Source organism: Corvus moneduloides, chromosome 1, assembly GCF_009650955.1.
Source record: "Corvus moneduloides isolate bCorMon1 chromosome 1, bCorMon1.pri, whole genome shotgun sequence".
NCBI classification, from domain to species: domain Eukaryota; kingdom Metazoa; phylum Chordata; class Aves; order Passeriformes; family Corvidae; genus Corvus; species Corvus moneduloides.
The window spans coordinates 123,742,181-123,760,636 of NC_045476.1; the positions used below are offsets into that span (position 1 = coordinate 123,742,181).

Here is an 18,456-nt window from a genome sequence, read left to right on the forward strand (position 1 = left end):
TTTTAGAGGCTGGTCTAATACTGAGTATTTACATGACATTATTTTAATCATTGATAACACAATTCAAAGAAGACTAGAAACCATTGCCCACTACTTTTCAGAGCTCTACAGATGCCCAGGGACATCTGGGACTGATGAAGAAATGTGACAGATTATGGTCTCACTGCTCCTGTGGACTGTCTTCTGGAGGATCAAGATAGCGGCCTGTGTGCTGGAGCCAGGGCATTGAGATGGGACTGCAGCACGCACCAGAGTAAAGGGATTGTGCCAGCTGCACATCACCATGAGTGGCAGGCCTTTACACCAGCACCAAAGATCTGTAAGTCCTATTGACATTCATCAGGTTCTCCTCATAAACCCGACAGTGTGTGAGCTGCACTGAGCTATTTTCAGTCATTTGGGTGTCTTGCTAGAAGTCCTCACCAGCTCCCGAGTCCACTCCAACCCAGAGTTAGGCTCTACTGGCGGACTTTGGGAAAGTGTACAGAGGTGCCTTTGAGTGTCTTGCAACACTTTGGCTGCTTCTCAAACTTGATCCATTATCTAAACACGTTTATATGGAAAGCTTAAATGATTTTCATTTAAAATTCTGCCTTAGAAATCTCCATGACCTGAACCTGCCCACGTGGTCTGGCAGTACACAAATGACACCTTGACTCTAGCTCTTGCAGAGCTTTTCAGCTGCATCCTCTGGCTGTTATGTCCATGCATTCATATTTCCTGTTTTGCTGACCTGTGAGATTTTTATTTCACTTTTCACCAGGCTAGTAAATCATTCTTAAAAGAAAAGAAACGTTGAAAGATAAGCTTACTTGTTCTTTGTTTCTCTCAACCAAGCCGCCAATGGACCCTAGAAGCTGCTTACAGTGGATTTTTGGAGTTCAAGATGGTTTTTTGGCTTTTGATGGCACAAGACAACCTTTTTTGCCTCTCAGACTAACAGGCTTTTATTTAGCTGCAACTTTTAGAGGAGGCTCGCTCCCCTCATGATGTTCGCTCTGGGGCACAGGGGCACTCGCTTCCCGACACCCCGCCGCGTCCCCTGCCCCACCTCGTCCCCGGCACAGCCTCCCTCGGCGCGGCGCTCCCTTCTCCAGCCGGAGGAGCTGCTCCCGCCGAGCCGCCGGCAGCCGCCGGGCCGGGGCCGCCCCCCGCTCTCTCTCTCGTCCCGCTGTCCACCACATGCAAATGTTCCCCGGCAGCAGGAAGTCCCCGGGCTGCGAACCAACCGCGGGCCGCGCCCCGCCCGCGCAGCGAGAGCAGCGCTCCGGCCCCGCGCTCGGCGCCCGGGACGGCCCGCTCCGCGCCCCGGCGCGCACCCTGCAGTCCGCTCGCTGCCGCTCAACTTGCGCACCCGGGAAAGTAAGTGCCTTCTCCCGGGAGCGGCGGGGGGCGGTGGTCCCGGCTTAGCCCGCTTGTCCCGCGGGGCGCCGCGGGGGTGCCCGGCCGCGCTGCCTCTGCGCCCCGGCGCGGTGCGGTGCGGTGCGGCGGGACCCGGCGCTTTCCGGGAGGCTCCCCCTCGCTTCTGCCCCCGCGAGGAGGTACCGCTGCCGCCCGACCTGCCCGGTAGGACTGGATGGGGTCTTAAGGGAAATAACCGCGTTTGGGATAAAATAATCATTCTCAAAAGCACGATTAATCTCATACCCCTTTGCCTGTCGTCTGGCTGTGATCCGGAGGGCTCGGGTGCCTTCTGGCTGTTTCGTGCCGGGGAGCGTGTGAAATTAGCTGGCTAAAGTCTGCAGTCGGCGTTTCGAGCCGAAATGATAGCCTTGACTGAGGTGAGGTGATGTGGTCCCTGGGTATCCCTTCTTACACTGCTTTTTTCCTAGGAGCGTAATTTCTGGTGCCTCTTCCTCTTAACTGTACGTTCAAATGTGCTTGGAATTAAAAGAAAGATGAGAAAATGGTATTGTGATGTTTGGAGCACAGTTTTTATTGCAGATTACTATTGTAGTCTGTAGGTACTGTATGCCTAAGGAACGGTCGTGAAGGGTTTTCTCCTTACAATTTTAGTTTAGGAGCTGATGCTGTACCTTCAGTAAAGCATTTAAGAGCTTTCTATTGAAACTGCATCTTTCAAGTGTTTGCAGTGAATGGGTTGGCAAAAACTCATCTTGTTGCCTTGCTCCCCTCTATTGGCCCTAAAGACCAAAGGGATTAACACTTAAAACTTGTTTAGCCAGATCATATTCCTGCGGATATACATAGGGAGCACAAAGCTGGTTTCATCTGAAACCCCTAATCAGTATCCCATCTCCTGCCTTTCGTTCCCACCTTTGAAGAAAGAGAAACACTCTTACCAATCTTAATGTATTTTGGGACATCGTAATACAAATGAAAATTAAAATTTTTAAGCTTGATCCCATCAAATACCTGTAAGACTTTTGCAATTTAGAAATAGTAATGTTAGTTGAAAGTATCTGTAAAGTACAAGTGCCACGTAGATAAATCTGCACTCAAAACAGTATCACTGTAGAGTTAAAACAAAAAGCGAAAGATAGGTGTTGAGAAAATGCAAAGCTACATTGGGAAAATGTAGCTCAGTTTTACCAAAAGGAGAGTCAAATTTTGTGTGGATTGTTTCCAACCCAACACTGAGGGCAGAATAGGTGTTATCTCTTTAATACTTACTATCAACAACACTGAAAGTATGGATGAGAAAAAAATCAAATCGTTTTCTCTGAAAAAGTAGTAACAGGCTAGAAATCAGTTAGATACTGTTAATAGGGTGTTATGGAATCTTGGACGAGGATTGAAATTAATGAACTCTGAGATCAAAAGATGTCTCATTCTATGGATCTCTTCTGAGATTTAAAGCTTTTTTTCTTTCTCTGTTTCAACTTTGTGAGTTACAGACTAGTTAGGAAAGAATTATTTCTTTAATAACATAAAAATTTATTTTAATTGTGTGCTGTTGGCATATATTATTCTTTTTAACCGTGATGACATTGGATGATCATCTTTGTATTGTAGCTCGCTGACTTCAAGTTATTCTGCTTTTCCCTATTTTTGAGTAAATAAGGGTTTTTTCCTTATAGAAATATACAGAAGACATGGTAAGGTTTAGACCTTCCTTTTTAAACCCCTTAACCAGTGGAGTTGTGCAATGACTCTTTCTGACAAAGCAATCAATTGTGAAACTTGACAATACAAAGTCAAACCCTGTTGCCTTTTAAGTTGTTTAATACTGTGGGGTTTAATGTTACCCTTTCAAGAGAGTTTCCTTAAATGTGAAACTATTCATTGCAGGTATTTATGAACAGATAGCATTTACGAATGTAAAAGTAACTATTTCATAATACTTTTCCCCCCAATTTATCCATGTAATTGAAATGACCTCTCTTCCTATGGCCGTTTTGACTCCTGTAAGCTAAATGGCATCACAGAACAGCAAGTGTTGCAGGAAACAATTCCTGTAACAGGCAATGAAAACAAGTCCAAGGTCCTCCTGGCTCAGCTTAGTACCTGTTCTTCAGTGGGGCATCTCACCAAACCAGAGATGCTACGTCTGGTTCTTCTTGGGGGCACATCAGGGAGCAACACTGACCTCTCTGTAGTTATTTGGGAAAGTTACAGAACTGTCATATTTAATCTCAGATGTGATTCCATTTCTGTCACAAAAAGGAGATGTTTGCCTACCTCTACTTTGCATTTTATTGTGGATCATCATGGGAATCTTTGAGGTTTTGGGATGAACACATGTCGATCATGAGACAATTTTTATTTTTGTCAAAGAGTTTGGTGATCTGGGAAAGGGATGAGATCTTTCCTCCTTTCCATATGTGCATCTTCTGAGTAACTGAGAAGCTTTTTTTCTTCTGTCCAGGGAGTTGTAAAGTCGTTTTTACTCTTGGGGTTCAGGGAGACTTTTGCAAAACTGAGTGAACACAGGAGACAAGGACATGGGGAATAACTAACTACCTAACTAACGTAACTAAATAATTAATGGAGTGGGCATTAGGTATAATCTAGGATTCCTAGCACACCGCTCTAGTAGCATGGCTGTACACAGAGGTGGATGTCTGCTGCCACAGAGATCCCAGAAGGATATGAGCTGTCATGTGCTAATGCAAGGGATGGGAGGAGAATCTGTGGGCCGGGGGTCCTGAGGGTTGTGTGAGCTTTATGTGCAGGGAGTGATACTTCCTTTTGAAGCTATGGAGCCCAGTGTGTAAATAATTACACCAAACCACGTGACTATTAAGCAGTGTTTATTATAATTTTGCCTCTGTAGGATTTCCATCTCTAAGCAAAAAGGCTTTGTTCTATAGAAAAACCAGTTGCCCAGCTGAGAATTAGGATTTTTTCTCCTGTTGATCGTATTCCTGCTTCCTGTTTCTCCCATTTATTTCTGTCCCTCTTTAATGAGAGTGTAGGAGTGCTAGAGATGGTATAGTAGGAAAGAACTCCAGACTTACTAAGCCATACAACAGGAAACTATAGGTAAAAAAATAAAACTGCATTTGTATGAAAACAGTCTTTAGTGATGCATACAGGGTGAAGGAGTCTGCCACCCTGTAAACAGTAATGGTGCCTTCTCAAAGAAGTCAGCCTGTACTAATAAAAGACAAATGCAATGTAACTGTCCTTAGTGTGACTGTTCCTAGTTTGAACTTCATTGTCCTTCAGGGATGATGGAAAGGTCTGTGTTTTCATATTTATTTTTGCCTGATTCAGATACATTTCCTGTTGACATTGTCACTAAATGCAGTCATTTCTGAGACTGAATTATTCACATTTGAGTTCAGCATCTTTCCTGAAAAATATGGGTTCATGGAACAAAACGTGAAGGCAGAACTGATCTTGTGCTGGAATAATTTCCTCCAAATATTTATGAGATACTTGTATTTGTTTTGTGCCCTAAAGAACTAGTCATAGAGGTAAATAGATCAGTTACTTCTGTCAGGCAAACATCAGAAGAGAGATGGTATTTTGACAGCAACACTTTGCTGGGGAGAAAAGAAGGAGGACACTAGGGAAAGGTGGAGGGGGTAATGGGTAAATCTCACTTTTCTGGGGTGTTAAAAGAGTGGACTAGTACCATTCAGACCAGCATTTGCTCTCCCTTAGGTCAGCATTGCCTATCTTTTTCAAACTGCTGGCATCTCAAGTATCTACAATTGGTTCCTGTGTTTGCGCAGCACACTTGTCTTACATCTTCAGTTCAAAGGACTCAAATGATAAACAGTCTGAACAAAGTGTCCTTCTTCCTCTATGGCCTCTGCTGCATGTGGCAGGAGGCTACTTCTTCCTGTGGCTGATATACTGTAGAACTTCTTATTTTAATTTGCAAAGGCCAGCTGTGATAGGAAATAGTGCAATCTTAAACTGGAGCACGTGATAGTTCACCAAAGGCATTGAAGTACGGGATGCAGCTACTCTTCTGGAGTGGCACTTCTTGCAGTTTTCTCTATTCTAGAGGGCTGCTCTAAGTATAGAAATGATAAAATTTTTAAGGCAATTGATTCCCTCTGGAATGTGCTTTTAAATTTTCCTTTGTTGATTTAACAAAAGCTGTTTCAGGAAGTTCATCAAAAAAAGCATAATCTTTCTGATGTGGTATCCACATTCTATTGCTTTTTTTCATGTTTCCTTCATTAGTTTGTACAGATAGGTGTATACAAACCTGTTTAATTTTTTTTTTTACGAAATTTTATTGAAGTTTTATCTTAGGTTCAAACTGAAGCAATATAGTATCCCAGGAATTAGTACAGAAGCATATTTGACTGCTAAGCAGGTTTTCCTATTCCATGTATGACTGTACTAGGGGCTTAGAACAAAATTAATACCAAAAGCTAAAGAATATGTTTGAGTGAATTCCTGTGTTGTGGTAACACATTTATAAATCAGTAGGTCTGACCTTTGACTAAGTTCTACTGTATTCAGACAAAGGGAATATTTCCTGGTAGTATCAACTGAGTAGGGAAAGATCTGAATACTAGCATATCTGTTGCATATATTGAAATTGCCTGCTCTAGTATCCCTTGCCAGAATCATGAGGTTTATATTCATTAGATCCAGTGGACAGAAATGGTTTTCTCCAGGGCAGCCCCAACCTTACCACGTGTTTTGATGGACTTTTAAAACCCTTCAGTGAGTACTAAATGCCCTGGGGAGCTGTGATTCAGGTGTGAGTGGACAAGAACTGGAGAACCAGGGTTAAGAGATCCCCAGAGCTGGTGTTAATGTCACTGAGGAAGTGAAAGTTTTTAGTAAACAAACAGGAAGGGGATGGGCAGGAGAAAGAGGAAATCCTATATGGGATGTTCTGTGTTCAACTTGTTCAAAATACATTGCAAGAGTCGTTTGAATGTACTGTTGTGATGTAGCAGAATGTGCAAATGGGATTCAAAGTACATTTTTGTAACTCCAGACTTACCATTGCAAAAGATGTGCTAAACTGTGCAAAGGCTGGAGGAAGCGTTGCAGCCCTTGAGGGGTGTTGGAAAACCTGCCTTTTAAGCAACTCTTCTGCTGTATTGCTGGTGTGGCACTTTGTCCTCCTTTTTCTGTCCAGCTGTGTTTGCGTTGTCTTCGAGAGAGATTGCAGTGGCTGTCCTGGCACCAGTGGAGATGCACCAAGTCATACTGAGGTGAATTCTAAGCTCATTTCTCTTGGGATGTGGATGGCCTGATTGATGGTTTCTGCTAGGCAGGCAGTACACAGCAGTGGTCCCACTATGCCTGACTAGGAGAGCTTGCCTCTTCTCAAAATCTCCTGCTAAATTTCCTTGGGAGCAGTTCCCCTTTCTCTGCCATAATGCTTACCACTGTTTCCAAAAAGATCCTTGACCCACATTGCCTCAAATGTCTTCATTAGTAATAATGTGCTATTTGTTTGGGGCTTTTTCTCCCCAGTTTCCTGGAAAAATCCATGTTTCAGTCTTTATCCTACTGCAGGAGTACTCCCTGCCACAGTTTCCTTTTTCTCTTCTCCCATCATTCTTTTATTTTTTTTGCCAACATCATTCTGCTGTTTCCTTCTCTCCAGCTTCGTCTTCAGGACTGTCAGTGGTATAAACTGTTTATTTCATCTCTTGGTTTAGACATCTGCAGCAAATTTTGTTTTCCCTTTCTGTAAGAGTAAGCCTTAGCACCTTTCATAATCCAATTATCATTTGTAAACTACTTGTGCTATCTTATCAGTGAATACTCATCCAGAAATATGTACCCCCAGACTCTTGAAGAGATATGAAGTCCAGTGGACTACCAACCTGGCAGTCCTGACATGGTCTTCAAAGTATTTTAAGGTTGGGCCTTGTTTAAGAGCAACTTTGTACTTCTGCAGGTGGTCAGCAAGATTCTTCTGTGTAGAGTATATTTTATGGGTAGGTGTAATTGATCTTTAGAGACAGCTAACTGCTGTTTGACGCATCTGGTTTAAAATCATGACCTCAAACTGACTTAAAACGGGTTTCTGTCTTGAAAATGGTCAGTGTGGATTGTCCCCTGCCCCTTTGTCTGCCCTTTTGTGATGCTGCTTTGACCTTCTCTGGTCAAGTTTCATTTCTGTTGCATGCAGGTTTTTGTGTGCTGTGCACATGTAAAAGGTTTTTGAGCCAGCATTGACCCTCCTTGTAAATATCTCTGATTCAGGGAAGCAGAGCATGGATTTATCGGCATGTGTGCTGGCCTGTGCAGAAGAAGCCAAGGCTTGGTGTTGTGGGGAAGTGGTGCTGAGACAACAGCTCTTGCTCCAGGATTGCTGTTCTGTGCTCATTGGTGTTGGTGTGCCCCGTACACGGACCCCACAGAAAGTGAAACATAAGAAATTTAGCTTTGAGGAGGCAGTGCAAGTTTAGAAGAACCTGGTTCTATGGAGCTGGCACCAGCAGAAAAGGGTTTTGGCTGGTAGAGTGAACAAGTGGGAGAAAGGTGCTTCAGGTAAGGTACTTCTGCTCTTAATGGAGCATTTAAGCAAGGCTACAAGTGTCAAAAATGCATTTGAGTAGTTTATTCAAATCATATATATTGGACTAGGTTTGGATGAGTGAAAGGTCCTTTTCCCTCCTCCTGCAATGAAAGCAGGTGGTTTGTATGGCATGACCCAGGAAAGTAATTTCTCCTTTGAGCACAGAGTATGTAGGTTTATTACATGTTCTGTATCTTTTCATACTGATTGAAAATAGATGCTTTCCTAGGGACTATAATGGTCTCTACCCAATTAGTTATTATCCTTTACATTCTTATTTGACTGTTTTTTCTCTTTTTGTGTCTTTGCTTCTGCAGTCTTCCTGCTTAATTTGTTTCTCAGTATCAACCCCAATTCTGATTTCTTAGGGATTTTGACCTCCTCTCCGACACTATTTCTCATATGGTTTTTGTTGTCTGGAACAAACTTGATAAACTGAAACAAACTTGGATAACCATTGCAAACACTGTTTTAGTTTAGTTCTTGCTTTGAAAGTTATCAGCATGGGCTGTAAGTGCTGAAGTTACATTTAAACATTGGGGCTTGTGCACAGTCTAAGGCAGTTTTTCAAAGCATAGCATAATCACATGTCCTGCCTGTGAGCTGCATACTTGAGTAATGTGGAGTTACAAAGGTTATAAACTTTAATGAGCAGCCAGTATGGTTGTAATAACAGTGCTGTGAAATTCTTGCAGTCTGCAGTATGAATGTGAAAATAATTATTGTCATGGACCTTCAGTTTACCGTGAGTATACCTCTGCTAGAATTATTGTGAGTGCTGGCCTACTTTGTAAGGTCTGTGTCCTGCACTTTGTGCAGAAAGTCCTGGTGTGGGTCTCCTGAAATCTTTGAGCTCCTGCAAACTGTGTGCTGTCACTTACAGGATCAGAGCCTGGTTCAGGGAAACTTGCTATGGTTGTAACTGCTAGGTCTTCTTCTGCTATTGATTGACCATTTAGCAGGACTAGAAACGACAGAAAATACTAAGTGCTGCACGATCCATTAGTGATATATTGTGAATACAAAAATGTTGGTTGTTTTTAGAGTGAGAAAACAAGAAATATCAAGGCAAAGTTAAAATAGTAGCAGAAGTCAAATTATTAATCAGTTTTTGGAAATGAAATAAATTAGCATATTGAAGAAATGCAACATGAATCTTTAAATCAGTCCCCTAGTCAGATCTTCTGTTTCGTATGGAATATTTTCTCTCAAATATAAAAGAACTCTATTCAAGTTAATATACTTGCATAACTGTGTCCTGGTAATGTGGGAAAGTGTTCATTTCATTCTTGCCCTTGAGAAAGATCATCTGCAAAGACATACCTGTGTTTAAAATCAGAGGTTCTCCCTTAGAACCTTTGAAGCAGGAACAGTCAAGTGAACTCTCACACCAGGTTTTCACAAGCTTTCCTTAGAAGAGAGCTTCCAGATTCTCACTCTCACTCCTCTATGAAAATGGAAAGCATGTAAAATAATTTTGGTTAACTTGCACACACACTTGCCTGTGTGTGCAACAAACGTGAAAAACATGCTCAGAAACCTGGATGTGAATTCTTATTCATGTTCATTCAGTGGCATGTTTCCTTCAGTGAGGTATTTCCTTTTACACTCTTACTGCCACCCCAGCTTGAGCATGTAGTTTCACAAGAGTTTCGTTAGAGCGGGCTTCCCTCTTCACATGACAGGTTTTCAGACCTGAATTTGTGACATTTTGCAGCCCCTCAGGACATGTTTGGTAGACTTAAAAGAAGTCTACTTTTATCTATTAAAAAAAACCTCTGATCTCAAGGACTTAATCTAAAAACCTCCAAAAATTGCTAGTCATGGAACTGTTTTAATTCTATTTATCATTTTTGCAGCAAAGTGTCAGTTCAGATGATATCCTTTAGTGCCACTCCACCTGTGCCAAATTGCAACAGTTGCTTGAAACAGTTCTAAGCTGGGTGAGAAACCAGCTGGTACATTCCTAGTTTAGATTCATGCCCTTGAAGGAACATAATTACCACAGAGTTTAAATTAAGTAAAATAAATGAGTTATAAATAGTCTTCTGTGAAGTGCCAGAACCTGGAAGATGTTCTTACACCCTTGAAGTTAAGGGAGATTCTGCTCCTTAACAACAGTGAGAACAAGACAAGGTGGTTCCTCCTGTGGATACTTAAACAGTTAGTGCTGAATGCTGGTCTAGTATCCCTGGAAAGATTAAACAGCAAAAAAATTTCATTTCTGCCAGTGTAATTTAGTGGCACTAGATTTGACACTGGTTTGTTTTTTTTTTTTTGAGAACTCTTGCAATTTCCTCTTGCAACTTGAGCAAACTTGTCCAATGTTTGCAAACTTTCAGGAAGAACTGGACTCTGAGTGTTAGCTCATGTCAGCATGAATGATTTAACCCCAAATTTTTATCTGAGCGTAGAATTCATTCTTGAATCCATATTACATACTTGGATAATATGTACATACATACATACATATTATGATGTTCTATGTTTCAGGAGAGTTCTGTGTATATCTAGTGCTGTGCAGCTGATGAAACACAATACAATCTGCTGGAGAAGTAACTTATTTTTACAATTTAAATGTATGCTGGTGTTTGAAGATAGTGAAAAAAAATCTTTCTCTTCTGTGAAATTCAGTGCTTTGGACGTGCTCAAGACATAATGTGATGCTATTATAATATGAATGCTATGTTTTAGTTGCAAGTTTAGTCATGAGTACATATCGGCATTCAAACATGACAGCAGATAAAGAAGCCCTCTGACCAATGAAGCAGAATGGCAAATGCAGCATGGGGCAAAGTAGTATGAGTTACACAATGGCAAGGCTATTACAGTTAGGATCCATTGACACAGAAGTCATTCTGCCCTGATTTAGCCATAACTGTCTTAATCCATGTTGAAAGCAGATTGTAGAATGCATAAAACCAGGTAAGGTTTGTAAAAATTGATTTATTCCCTGGGGATATAGTTACCTGAATTTGAAAGAACAAAAGCTAATATGCACTAATGTTCTGTTCCCCATTTCTCTCTTTTATTAAACACACTGAAAGCAGAAGATAAACTAAAGGGAGAAGTAGCATACTTTCTATGAGACCACCCTCAAAACCTTCATCAGGGCTTGCTGGCTGTGAATTTGCTGTCATCCATCATTTTTTTATTGGCATGTTGAGGGATTTGGACAGTCTGGATTGATGGCTTGAGGTCAATTTTATGAGGTTCAATAAGACCAAATACTGGGTGCTACTCTTGGGTCCCAACAACTGCACACGGCACTACAGGCTGGGGGCAGAGAGGCTGGAAAGTGGCTTGGCAGAAGAGGACCTGTTGGTGTTGGTCAGCATCCAGCTGAACATAAGCCAGCCTGTGCCCAGGTGGCCAAGAAGGCCAATGGCATCCTGGCCTGTATCAGTAACAGTGTGGCCAGCAGGACCAGGGTAGAGATTGTTCCCCTGTACTCGGCACTGGTGAGGCCACATCTCAAATCCTGTGTTCAGTTTTAGGCCCCTCATTACAGTAAGGACTTTGAGGTGCTGGAACAAGTCCAGAGAAGGCCAATGGAGCTGGGGAAGGGTCTGGAGCACAAGTCCTGTGAGGAGTTGCTGAGGGAGCTGGGGCTGTTTAGTCTGGAGAAAAGGAGTCTCAGAGGAGACCTTATCACTCTGCAATGTCCTGAAAAAACGTTGTGTCCAGGTAGGGGTTGATCTCTTCCTCCAAGCAACAAGTGACAGGACACGAGGAAATTTCTTCAAGTTGTGCCAGGGGAGATTTAGATTGGATATTGGGAAAAATTTCTTCACTGTAAGTGTGGTCAGGTGTTACAACAGGCTGCCCAGGGCAGTGGCAGAATTTCCATCCCTGGAAGTATTCAAAATACCTCTCTAAATGTGGCAGTTGGTGACATAGTTTGGACTTGATCATCTTAGAGGTCTTTTCCAACTTTAACAATTCTATGATTTTATGTTGTGATAATTTCATGATGTTCATGATCTTTGCATTATATTTGTAAATACAACAATGAGTTTGTATTACCAGCACACTTCAAAGCAAGAGAGCACATCTGCAAAATAGTCTTTATTGCCAACAACATATTTAACTAGTTGAAGGCCACATTCATAAATAACTATCCTGTCCCCTTAGTCATAGTAGCTATTTATAATTTGCTTCAACAGGAGTCCCATCAATACATTTGCCCGGGCATGTGAAGGTTGAGCATTAGGCTGCCTCACTTGAAGGAGACACAAGTTTCAAGTATCAGCTGCTACCTGCAAATCTACCTTCCTTTGCACCTTCTGGAGAGGGCAGACAGGGTAACACATTTTGGCTGAAGAGCTCATTGGGATGCAGCCTGGTGATGATTTCCCAAACTCATTACAAGTTAGCAAATTGTTCACTTTGTCCCCTGTTGTCTTCTGAGGCTCAGTGAAAACAGGGAGAAGCTCTCATTTCTCTTTCATGTGTCATGTTGTAAATGCAGGCATGGGGCACTGCTCAGTAATACTCAGATGATTTGTGTGGCTGTGCCTTTGCTTTCCAATACATTGATCAGTATATTGAAATCAACACCTGAGTAAAGCCACTGTGGGCATGAACCGGCCCTTCTGGACTGACATAGAAGCTCTGGTTGCACACCTCTCAACTGCACCTTGTTTTGGGAGACAAAGTGTTTGTGAAGGAGAAGGGGAGGGTGAATAGCTGGGTAAGTACTGTTGGGAGAGAGGAAGGATAGTTCCCAGATCTATGTTCTCCAAAGAAGCTGTGTGAAGCTTGTCCTGTCCTTCCATCATGTCAGTTGTTATGAGGATGAAGACCTTTGGCCTGCTCCTGGACCTCTCTCCAACACCTTCTTGTTTTTATGGGTAGTTTCTCGTTTTCCTATGCCACAGTTACTGCTCTAATCACTAAAAAAGGAGTGGAGCAGGATCCTTATCCTAGTGGCAGACATAGGCATACATAAAGTGCAGGGCAAATACAGACTACTGAAGATTTAGCACACTGCCATTATTGGCCAAAGTCATCAATTTAAAGCTGAAAATAATGGTATGTGAGTCATAGATACACTCAGCTTGGAAAGTAGATGTAGTCCTTGGGGTTTTGCTAGCTGGACTGGGACACTTCCTAATAGTTAGGAAGAATGTTGATCCTTTTCAGTGTAGTGGTTTGGCCAAATTTTCATTTGGAAATGGAGATTTGGTTGTATGAAGCTGCTGTTTGTCATTACTGAGTGTTTTTACCAGTCAAGAAAATGAAATTTTTACTTATAGTTTGCATTACACTTTTAAGTCTTTAAGTATTTTGGGAACCTTTGCTTTAGGTTGGTTAACATGTTGGCACAGCTTTTCTGTTCCATGTCATATGATCCTTTTGAAGAATTTGATAGGAGTATTTATTCTGTTATGTCAAATTAAGATGTTATTTGACCTTTTCCCCTATCTTCAGAAGATATAGTACAGTGGAAAAAAGTTGAGGAAATGGAAGATGTGGTTGCCTGAGGGCTGGCAAAGTGAATTAATTCATTGTTGATATTGATTCAAAATTCTGGAGGATGCAGTTGAGGCAAATGATTGTAATAAAATGAAGCAAGTATTATAAGGTCAGAAAACAGATGTTATATTAATGTAAGACTTGGTTTAAAATTAGTGCCAAAAATACTGACTACATGAATCTGGAGCATTTTTATAATATATAAAGTCTATTATGCGCTGTTAGCAAAATTACAATCTTTTGTGGTTTAACTTTCTTGTGTTTTGGTAATTGTTTTCTTCAGTTGAATAAAGAAGGTTCAGTAGTTTGTACAAAAATGGCTTCATTTCAATGTGATGCTTTGTTTCAGAATTTTATTTTCATCCTTCTGAAAGCATTATAATATCATCATACTACTACAGTGTCATTATTTTCAGTGTTTCTTGCTGATTTTTATTTATTGTGTCTTTTTTAAACCACTGCCAAAATTCCTGCATGAAACCAAGCTTTTAACTAATCTAGACAAAACTGTAGTGAATTTACAGAAAGATAGAAGATTTTTTTTTTTCTTGGCCAAAGCTTCCCACCCCTGTTAGAGCTACCTTTCATGTCATCAACTATGATGATGTTTATTGTATATGTTATGCTGTCATTTATGAGCTCCAGCAAAGACTGTGTATTTTAGCCAAGCACTGAATAAAGTTACCCTCTCTCTGGACACTTAAAGGAAAGACAGGCAAAGGTTGGAAAGTGCCATTTGAATATAGAAAAATGTTTACTTTGATAGAATTAGTTTTACCAAAGCACTCCTTCCTATTGGAAGTTTGAGATGAGATAACTGAAGTCACTTATTTGCCATTTAGTATAGCAGTGTGTTAGTTCATGTTGGTTAATGCATCGCTAAAAAGCCTCGTCTAGTCAGTAAAAAAAAAAAAAATTTAAATGGGGGAGTGTAGGAACAAAAAGGGGTTTTGTTATATGATATGACTGTGGTGCTCAGTATGGGTCTGCCTTTTCCAGAAACACATCAATGCAGCGTCAGCGCGGCAACTCCAGATATTTTATCTCACCAAAAGTTTTTGGTTCTTATGTCAACTGCTGGGGGATTTTTGCTGTATGACCTCTCCTGTCCTGTGAAGACAGGCTGATAGAGGTGGTGTTGTTCAGCCTGGAGAAGAGAAGGCTCCAGGGAGCAGCCTTGCAGTACCTTCAGGGGGCCTACAACAGAGCTTATTTTTATAAGGGCACGGAGTGATAGGACATGGGGAAATGGCTTTAAACTGACAGAGGGCAGGTTTAGATTAGATATTAGGAAGAAAGTCCGTACTGAGAGGGCGGTGAGGCCCTGGCACAGGTTGCCCAGAGAAGCTGTGCCTGCTCCATCCTTGGGAATGTTCAAGGCTGGGTTGGATGGGGCTCTGAGTAACCTGATCTAGTGGAAGGTGTCCTTGCTCGCAGCAGGGGGCTTGGAATGAGGTGATCTCGAAGGTCCCTTCCAATGCAAACCATTCTGTTGATTCTAATACACAGTCCACTTCCAATATAGTTGTATGGCAGCACACTTTTTGGCCCTGTTGTACTTGAATTTTTGTTTTAAGGAAGTGGACTTGAGTTATGAATATTGCAGAGTCCTAACCCCTCATTTCAATACGAAGGCAAATGTGGGAAAGAAAGACAGGACACCAAAGGGTGGAGGAATGGGTGGTGAGAATTTCAATGAGAACAGTAGTCAGCTTGGTAAAGGATTCAGGAAAGGTGTCTGCCAACCCAGATTGGTTTAGTTGGACTGAGATATTTATGCATTTATGTTGGGAATCAGGGCTCTGAAAAGGAGAGGCAGAAATGCTGGCGCAGGGCTCAAAACTGAGCATTGCAGAGGAAGTCAAAATGTGGTGGATTTATGAGTATAGTAGGAATGCAGGTATTTGGGAGCATGAAGGTGGTACAGTGATACTTCCTGTAACTGATGTAGGAAAGCATAAAAATAATCTGAGATAGCATGGACAAAGTAGAATTCGTCTTGGTCTCAATTGCTAAGGAAGGAATTGTGAAAGAAGCGGAACAGGGGGAAGTGCAGCAGACAGGAACCACTACCACTCTCTTGGCAGGACCACTTTCTGTTACATTGAGACTTTTTAAAAATACTTTCATTTGCAATGAAAAAATATGAGGCCCCTTGTGACATTAAGAGGCATTAGAAACACACAGGTGGCTGAGAATATTGTGCATGACGAATGGTCTGGGAAAATAATGGGGAGAAATTTAATATCAGGGTGAAAGAGAACACCACTGGAGATAGGAAAGTCTGCTGTGAGAATAGTTTCTCATTACGAAAAATGAGACAAACCTGGATGTCTTATTGGATGGCCAGATGATTATAAAAGGCCAATGTGATCAAAGTGTAAAAATCATAAATTAATTTCTGGGATTTACTGAGCGATGTGTTTCTGTAGATGGAAGAAATAGTATATTTCTATTTGCTTCGTACTATTTGCTTCAAGGCATTGCTGAAAATCATCTTGAAACACCTGGGCAGCTCCAGCCTCCTGTACTTAAGAGGAATGAGTTCAAAGTGAAACAGATGTGGAGAAGGACTGCTAGGATAACCAGTGGAAGTGGAAAAAACTGAGAGGGTTTTGTCTTTAAATTCTGGAAAAGAGGCTGAAGAAGATCTGACTTCTTCCTAATCTCCCAAGAGGATGTCTCCAAAACATTTTTAAGACTGGGACTTACGAGACAGCTTCTAAGCCAAGCAGAATGAGGTTCTGAAACCTTTCAGCAATAATATCTTGTTCTTCCCCACCATCACCCATTAATCTCTCTAAAAATGGCACATGGCAAAGTCTCTTCTGAGCTTGTGCAATGTGATTGTGCTGCCTAGAACAGGTCTGCCTTTCCCAGTAATTTTTAGTAATTTGTAGTCCTTTGCTCTAATCGTGGTTGTTAAACTAGATAGCTACGTTGTCTTGCTATGACAGACATGCACCCTTGACAAATTTGAAGGATTGAAGTAAACGAGACCAGGTTCGAGGAAATTTTACAATAACGTGCTTGGTGCATACTTTTCCACCACAGTAATGTTGGTTACACTGGGGATTAATTTGTTTCTGTTTTTCACCTGTTTATATAGATATGTATGTCAAAATATTATTTTAGCTTTGTCTCACCTTTTCCACAAAGAAGTTTAAAGCAGTTAAAAGAATCTCCCCCATTATTTTTCCATTTCCTTTTAAATGCTGGCAGCTGGGCTATGGCTTCTCACGTCTCAGGAGCAGTGAGGGTCTACACAGAGCAAGTCTGTCATAGCCAAACACTGAGTAGATTCAGGTTATCCATGCTGGTTTTCATATGCATTGCAGGGAGCACATGGTGATTTGTGCCCCTGTGTGTGTACACCCATGTGTATGAGTATCAGGTAAGGGATAAATTCCATTTGGGAGAAACAGAGATGAGGTGATCCAGACCTACTGAAATAAGCTAAATTTTAAAAGATATTAAAATACACGAGGCAACGATTGACTGAGACATACACAACCATTTTGGCAGAAAGGCAAGGGATGAAGAAACTGCTTAAGTTCCCCTCGTTAGTTGCCAGTGCAAAAACAAGATGTAGGAAGTGAAACAGGCTCAAAATGAAAGCTGACCCCAGATTTCTGTATTTGCATGAGTCTAATTTGATGAAAGTTGTCAGACAGTCAGGACTTACAGTAAAATTGAAATGTGTATCTATAGATAATATTATATATCATTAAATTCATATATAGCTATAGATATATATGATGAATTGCAGGTATAGGAATAAGGCTGAACAAGCTCAAATCTCATCATTTTTGAGACTGGCAAGGAACAGGAAACCACTTCTCTTCAGTTGCTCTACATGCTCTACAATGCTTTTGCATTGCTCCTAAGGACAAGTAATTTATTTTTGTCACTCTTATTCTCACTCTGGTCTAGTGGCAAGTCTTCACTGACACAAATATGTGTAGAGCAGTACTGATATGCCATTGCTGAGCTTTACTACCTCTAGTTAAACTCCTGCTCTGTATTTCTTGGCAGTTGCTTTGCCATGTGATGATGGGTCAAAAATGAATCCAGGTTTCCCAGAAGTAGTCCTCCTCATAGTCCCAATAACAGAGATAAAGGAGATCCTTGCAACACTTGGGTAGCACAGGTGATGTGGAAGCAGATCAACATAAAGTGGAAGTAAGCACTGAAGGTTAAAGTAAATGCAGTCCTTACCTTCAAGATTTTTCCCATTTTTTTTCCATAGAATTATAAATTTGAACAGTTGATTGAAGGATGAGGTTCTGAGAAAGCAGGCGTTTGTGTCCTTGAGCAGAGCAGGCTTATGATCCTTCCTACCCAGCAGTTTTAATCTAAGTTGATTACTCTGAGTTTCGAGACACTTGTGCTGTGACCTTGAGGGAAATGCACAGGAGTTCAGGAGATCTGATGAAGGCCTCACTGTGTTACCTCTGACTATAAGTTGTGAAGTAGCAACAAACCAACTGGCATTGGAGGCCAGAATGAAATATGTAAAACAGACGAGGGCAAATGTATTATTCACAATTTTTAAAAGAGGTATTAAAAATAAAACTATTTACTCCTCTGCTCTCTAAACTGCTTTAAAGCTCCAGGTGTGAAACCAGTTGAGTTTTTATATATAGATGTAAACAGACGCTTCCTGTTCTTTGGTTCGGAAGTTTAAATATGAAGCAATATTCAAGACTCAGAGTAAGTTGGGGGTCTGATTTTTTTTTTCTTATTCTTATGCATAAGAAATTTGTGGCTTAAGAGTTTACTCTTCATACTCAATTGAATACAAATTTATTTTACTTATGTACCTGTTAAAATACTTATGTATATATCTGTTAAACCCCTAAGCCATATAGAGCATTCATGTTTAGATAAATGATTACTGACCTTTTGAACAACAGGTATTTATTGGATAAAATACATATTTATTGATAAAATAGAGCTCATATGCTCAGTGTTGTAGTTCTAATTATTTTAAAAGTTACTTTATTGTTGGAAAAGCCAAAGTATATAATCTGTGAACATTTGAGAATCATTTTCATGAAGAC

At 41.0% G+C, this 18,456-nt stretch overlaps 1 protein-coding gene across 4 annotated transcripts in view; it reads left to right on the forward strand.

Moving 5' to 3' along the window:
- The first annotated feature begins 1,247 nt into the window (after window positions 1-1,247).
- The window catches only part of LYN (LYN proto-oncogene, Src family tyrosine kinase), a 50,505-nt gene continuing 33,296 nt past the window's right edge, over window positions 1,248-18,456 (forward strand). For 2 of the 4 annotated variants that reach the window (XM_032125776.1, XM_032125784.1), the window contains exon 1: window positions 1,248-1,362. The gene's annotated coding sequence lies outside the window, so the exon portion shown is untranslated. Of the gene's footprint in view, window positions 1,363-1,696; window positions 1,782-6,430; window positions 6,597-18,456 lie in introns of those variants that run through there. The other 2 variants (XM_032125804.1, XM_032125793.1) reach the window with 2 other exon arrangements.